Below are 7,268 nucleotides of genomic sequence, written 5' to 3'. Positions count from 1 at the left end.
AGACACACAATCAAAAACTTCGACTTAATTGTATACCAAATTTTTGATAAAACGATTTCTTTAGATGTTGCATTCGCAAATTTATGCTAATTTAAATAATTTGGTATGTGTTAAGTTCGAATTACAATATTCTATAAACATTGATATTGTGTATTTTCTAGTCGAAACCTGGGCTTCAAATACCAGTGTGTGATTTTTTTCACGATTTTATAAAACCACAGCACAGATGGTTACGCGCTACGGTAAAATTATACTTCGGGAGCAATCTGGTGTGGTGGTATGCTGTAGGGACCTGCATAAGGGCTGATACCTATTATAACAAGAGCGGAAAGTCAATTGTAGGCTCCGTTTGGAAGTTATGCGTCCGCAGGTCTTAGTGCCGAGTATTTTGTTGTGGTAATAAGGCCTAGAAAAAAAAAGAGTGTGTTTCTGATCCTAAACATATTGCAAAAATGATGGGGTGACGCGAGGTTTTTCCCTCAATTTTTTTTATTTTTAACTAACAAGAACACGCAAAAAATGAAAACATAGGAATGCACGCAGAGATAAATGCACAGCAGCGTTGCTTTTGTATTTTTGTATGGCAACAATTCTGTGGTTTGACTTTTAGTGCAGCAATGCACAGTCATGACAGCTTATTTAACAGTGACATATTATTATTATTATTATTATTATTATTATTATTAAAAACTTCTTTAAAGCGCACTACACATGCGTCTCAGCTGTACATGACTGAAGAAAAAAAAATACATGACTAAAATGAGAGCAAAGATTTTTAAAATAAAAAGTCACAAATATCACAAAGAAATTTGGAAAGGAAGTAAAAACAGCGTAAAATCAGCAAAATGGCTAAAAATTACAGTTGATAAAACTCAGTAAAAAGGTAAGTCTTCAAAGCACGTTTAAAAACATACAACATTTTTGCAGAGCAAATCTCTGGTGACAGTGAACTTCCAAAGGAAAGGAACATGAACAGAAAAGGCCCTATGGCCATATGACTTATTATACTTCCCTTGTGGCGGGACTAAACGGCTTTTCATGGACCGGAGATCGATTACTTGCCGGAAGATACAACTCAATTAAGTCGCTCAAGTACATGGGTGCAATACCATTAATAATTTTGTAAGTAATTAACAGAACCTTGAATTTATTCGAGCTGCTATTGGAAGCCAATGCAAGTCGATCAACACGGGTGTAATATGGTCAAGTTTGCGTGTTTCAGTGACGAGACGTCCAGCAGCATTTTGAACTGACTGCAATCGAGAAAGCTGTTCTTTTGATACTCTGTACAAGAGACTATTGCAGTAGTCCAATTGGGATGTTACGAAGGCATATGGATCAATGTCTCGGTGGTACTTCTGTCAAGTAATTTGCGGATCTTGCTGATACGGTGTAAAGAATAATATCCGTTCCTGCATATGTGTACAGTTCTGAATGGAATGTTGTGTCAGTTATTTTGTTTGCAGTTCTGTTTATACAGCACTGTGTTATGCACTATCGCCACGTATTGTTGAGTTTATTTTTATCATTTTATTTCCTCATGAGCTGAAAAAAGTTTACGCGGCAGGTCTGAATTGACGCGCGCGAGGATGAGAAACAAACTTTTTATTTTTCTTGGCCTAAATGTATTTTAGTTGTGCGTACAAGAGCACCATTTTGTTCATATTTTACGGATACTGATGTTTGGTTAATGAAATCATATTTTTTACGGTATACTAATGTTTGGTTAATGAAAGATCTTAAACAATGGTGTTTGAGTCACAGGCGCTTGGCACATTGCTGGGATAATAATCGTATTTGATATGTAGAATGTCTATATTGAACCTGATTACTCAATAAAAGAATCACCGTACGCGATATTAGTGTAGGCCTATAGGCCTACATGTTGACTGGCATTGTACCTATGGCTGCCTGGCTCGGGCCCGGCGAACGCACTGCATAATCATCAATGTGTAGAATGTCTACATGACTTCATTATTATTAAAGAATAACGGTACCTGATATTACTGTACATGTCGGCTAGCTTAACCGAGCGGCTGTAGAGCTCTGTAGGGCTTGGGCCCGGCTTTAGCCCGTTGTCCACTGCTGCACAGACAGGAAGGGCCCTTCCTGTCTGTGCAGCAGTGGACAACGGGCCAAAGCCGGGCCCAAGCCCTGCAGAGCTCTACAGCCGCTCGGTTAAGCTAGCCGACATGTACAGTAATATCAGGTACCGTTATTCTTTAATAAATAATGAAGTCATGTAGACATTCTACACATTGATGATTATGCAGTGCGTTCGCCGGGCCCGAGCCAGGCAGCCATAGGTACAATGCCAGTCAACATGTAGGCCTATAGGCCTACACTAATATCGCGTACGGTGATTCTTTTATTGAATAATCAAGTCGTATATAGACATTCTACATATTAAATACGATTATTATCCAGCAATGTGCCAAGCGCCTGTGGTTTGAGTTACAGTACGGATACGCTTACATTGTAATACTTCGATTATTGGTTTACAAAATTACTTGCTGTGCTTCAGATGTCGCGTCAATTGTTAAAATGTGGAAAGGATAGAAGCTTAGGGGTGGACTGTTGATATCCTGGACGTGGGTGGGGGGGGGGGGGGGGGGAGAATCTGGAAGATAGATGAGGTAGCGTTACATTTTTTACCTGATCCATTGTACATTATTTGTTACTTCAAATTTTGAGATCGAACCGTTTCAGTACTGGGATTGTAGACTTAAAATCAGCGCAAGGAAAATAGCGGTCATTTAAACTGTGAACAATCTGCAATTGGCCATATGTATCCACTTCTATCCTCCAGTGAAACATACTGAAACACATGTCATGTTCCCGACTTCAAACCATAGACCTTCGAGAAAAACAACGAAGAGTGTATCTTCGTTAAACTGGATTATCCATCGCTCGAGGGCGCTCTATACGCTTCCCCCTCGTAAGAGGAGGGGAGCGCAGGGAGCGTCCTCGAGCTAGGGACCGATCTTTCAGTCGAGTGCCGGGTAGAGTATAATAGTCAATGAACTACAGACCAACTATACGGATCTTAGCGTTGGGCGCTTAGAGGCACTTTAGTATTTTACGCTGTTATCATGAAGGAAGAATGTGAAATGATATCAAAAAGATATCAATAACTTTTGGCTTTTCAGAGACGCGTCTCTTTTTTTGAAAAAGATGAATTTCTTTTAACAAAATGGTAAATAAATCTACATAACTGTAAATATGTCAAGCAAAAGAACAAAATTACAAACCAAATGTCTGTAAAAGTCATCTTAATTGAAGAGAAAGACAAATATCAATAACACCATATCATCATTTGAATACCTGCAAGACTCATCCTTCAAATCTTGAAACCTTCATGATAAAATCGCCAGCTTTCTTTATCATCTTATCAGTGAAACACAATGTATTCATCCATGGAGAAAGGTATTATTGGAGTTGCACACAAAAGCGACAGTCATGAGAGAATTTGCAAAATTGTTAATTCATTTCGCCAAATTTTGAAAACTGAGCACAGTGACCTACCGAAAAAATATTTTTTCAAAAGTACAACACATAGAAAACTTAGATGCTACTTAAAAATATTTTACAAAATTGACAATACGGAAGGTTCAAATATTCCACCAAATAAACGTTTCAATCTGAGAAAGTGTGAGTGTAACAATGGCAAATTTAGTAAAAAATAAATGATTCCATTTAGTCACACATTTTTTCATCTAAATTAGACTCTTTCTGTTCAAAGTTAAGTTTTACTTTTGTGTTATTGTACGTTGAAATGTGAAAATGTCAGTGATCACTGCATGAACTTGAAATGAATGCTTTTGTACAAGTATTTTCGAGAAAAACTGTGAATTTTCATTGTATATTTGTAGAAAATCAAGCATGGTGACCATATTTTTTCTCTTATATTTGATTATTGTCATATGTTAGAATTCAAAAATCCCTGATACTGTGCGCCATTAAGTCTCCTAGTCTCATTGTGTTCCTCTCTGACCTGATCTTGTGTACAAGTATATTTCACGTGACTGTCAGAGCATCCTATTATCCAAACTCTAAAAATAAAATATAATATAATAAAATATTCCATAAAATAAACATTTTAATCTCTGAAATGTTGGACGTTATAATGGCAAATTTGGTAAAAAAATAATTCCATTTAGCAGCACATCTTTTAAATTTATATAAATTAAAGTCTTTACTGTGCAAAGTTTTACTTTTGTGTTATTTTATGATGAGAATGCAAAAATTTAGAAAATCGAGTATACTGACCTCATCTTTTATTTAATATTTGATTATTCTAATATGCAAGAATTAAAAATTCTTGAGACTTCCAAGTCTCCTGGTCTTCTATATCATGTGTTGCTCTCTGGCCTGAGTATATTTGACTCTCATGACCGTTATTTGACCCAAACTTTTCTTCCATATCAGAGTCAGAGCTATCTCTGTCACTGCCTGTATGCACTGAGTGATAATGGCACTGCACCAGCAGGGCAGCTGTATAAACTTTGATAATTTTGACAATGTTATTGTTCAGTTCATACAACTGCGTTCTTGTTCTACTCCCTAGCATGTCGAACTGTCCAGTATTCAGCGTATCAACACAGCCTGTATATGTTTACATATGTATTCATTGACAAACGACTTTCAGTCTGGACTCTAATTCAGTCTGTGTTCCAGCATACTCTACCTAGACAGCAAGAAACTGCATCTGATATATTGTATAGAAATATTGAAAAAAATTATCAACAGTTGCAGCTTCTAGCCCGTTAATAGACCCACATATTTTTTAGAAAAATCATACATGTCTAGATTTTTTAGAAATAAAAGTCATAAAATGTGAAAAATTGTTCTAGATTTTAATTATTACAAACATTAGAACAATTGGATGACATTGAAGTGCTATTCATTTTTCATTGAATTACCATCCAAACCTTGGAATCGGAAAATGTAAAGAGTAAAAGGGAACCAAAAAATTCAGGTCTCAATTATAGGTAGAAAAAAAACTTTCAAGTCCCCCTCTACTTCGAATTCCCCCCAAATTTTTCGAATACCCCCTGTGTGAATTCCTCCACCCCCCTCACTGTTTAGTGTGAACGCAGCCTAATTGTGAAAAAGGGCACTATCGTTCCACTCCCCATGAAGTTAAATACTGTGAAATAGAAGGCCATTGCGTTTTACTTTAGAACTTTTATCCACTGGATGAAGTCACTGTCAAAGTTGAATTTGTCAAGGACTTGAAAAAGGAAATCTCTGTTTAGCCTGTCAAAAGAATTCGTTTGGTCTGGACTGAATACAAAAAAGAGGTTTATCTGTGATTTTGCATACAGAATATAATATCTCTTGTGAAGAAAATACTATCACCAACCTCCCGTTTGGGGATTACCACACTGAACTGATTTGCATATTTTCCCTATTACCTTGTGTATATCCTATTAACAATATTACTTGGCGAGTTATCTTGTGGTCGCGTCTCTCAAAAGTTAAAGGTCATAGATGGCACCCTCTATATAGAGAGGCAAGTTGTCACTCACTGATGATTTAAAGAGAATGCAACAACAACTTAAAATCGACGATGCAGCAAATTTCATGTCAAATTTTTATTTCTTTTGTTGCCATACTTCGAATTCATTCTTTGTTAATTGTTCATGTTACTTCCTAGTATATTAAAAGTAAACCAACATGGTTTTTACCATACATATACTGTTCCAGCTATTAGTATATTTCAGTCATCCTGTAGCACGTACAACAAAACTATAATTAATGCAACCACCCATAACTTTATTAATGAATGAATGAGTCGGTAACTTTATTAACAACTCGCAAAAGGCAGTATACAATTGTGTAAAATAAGTTTGGCCAGAAAAATACAACTATTCTCCTTCCCTTACAACATTAGTAAACTTGAACGGTTTAAATCCAGAACAACGATTGTGGTTGCTTAGTAAGGCAAAACAAATTTTAACCACTGCAGCAAAATGATATGTTGTTCACTTCAATGTTATATACTATTGGAATTAAAATTATTCAATTGAAGGTTTTGATTTTGATTAATTAATTTCTTTGTTAATCTCCAGTATTTGATAAGGATATGTTTGATCGTTTCTTTGAGGAAAGGTTTATTAGCAAAACTAAGTTTTTCACTTGCGAGGCGAGTTCTACATAAATTATTCTTTTCGCTGCAAAAACTTCTCAAAATCTCAAGAAAGCGGTTCATACAGCAGGATTCTCTGTATGCCATTTCTCCACCATTCTTGCTTTCTGTCTCTCTCTCACTTCTCTCTTTTTACACTCCTAAAATATAGACTATTTGGTACGGATTCGTCGGCGTTGTTCTGTCGACTTGCTGCAGAAACATTTTCTCCGCCATCGTTACTTTCCTCTCTTCTTTCAAAACCCTTGTGATTCGAGTGTACCAGATGTGGCGGCACAGAATGACCCATATCGTTTATTGTACCGTTTTCGTCCACGGTAGTTGCCGGTGGTATTATTGTGATCGGTTGTAGCTGTTGATAGTGTTGGTTGAGACACAGACAAATATATTTGTCTGTGGTTGAGAGCATGCAGAAGGTGACGGCGTCGCAGACCTTTAAGTTGGTGTATAATCCGTATCGCAGTACTATTTCACGACTTTACTGCTGGCAACATGAGGATATTCTATTGCAGTGATGACTGTTTCTCTATCTGAAAAATACACAAAATTTATTTGTACACAGTTAAAGACAGTAATATTTGTAAAAAAGAGTCAATGCGGACACAAGCGGTCCCTACGACTACGTGTAAACTTTCTCGCGATTTACTAAATGCATGCAAAATAATATCATGAATATTGCCGACGTCAAACATAAAATTGAAGCTTCCACTGCACTGGCAAAGTAACGGACCCCCTGCGAGGGGACGATGACCTCCTGTGTATTTCTTTTTTCATAGTCATTTCTTAGCTGTCAACAACTCATTTACACCAAAACAATTCGACTTCGGAAGATTTTTGATTCCCTGGACGACATTATTTACCAAATATTACGACTCAGAGTGACAGACCACAAAACGGTGACACAACAACACACATAGCAACGTCTTGGATGCCCATATTTTTTTAAACTTCCGTACGCAGTACAATCATAGACCCTTGAGTTTTTCCTCGAGGGTCTATGGTACAATGAAGTTTAAAATATATACAGCACAGCCGATTAAACTGACGTCTAAAAGAGATCTTTCGTTGTATAAATCAAGTTCTACTCTAGGATAGGAAGCTTTAAAATTACGGCCGT

The sequence above is a fragment of the Ptychodera flava genome, chromosome 22, assembly GCF_041260155.1.
Source record: "Ptychodera flava strain L36383 chromosome 22, AS_Pfla_20210202, whole genome shotgun sequence".
Classification (NCBI taxonomy): domain Eukaryota; kingdom Metazoa; phylum Hemichordata; class Enteropneusta; family Ptychoderidae; genus Ptychodera; species Ptychodera flava.
Note: the sequence above shows the minus strand (reverse complement) of the source record.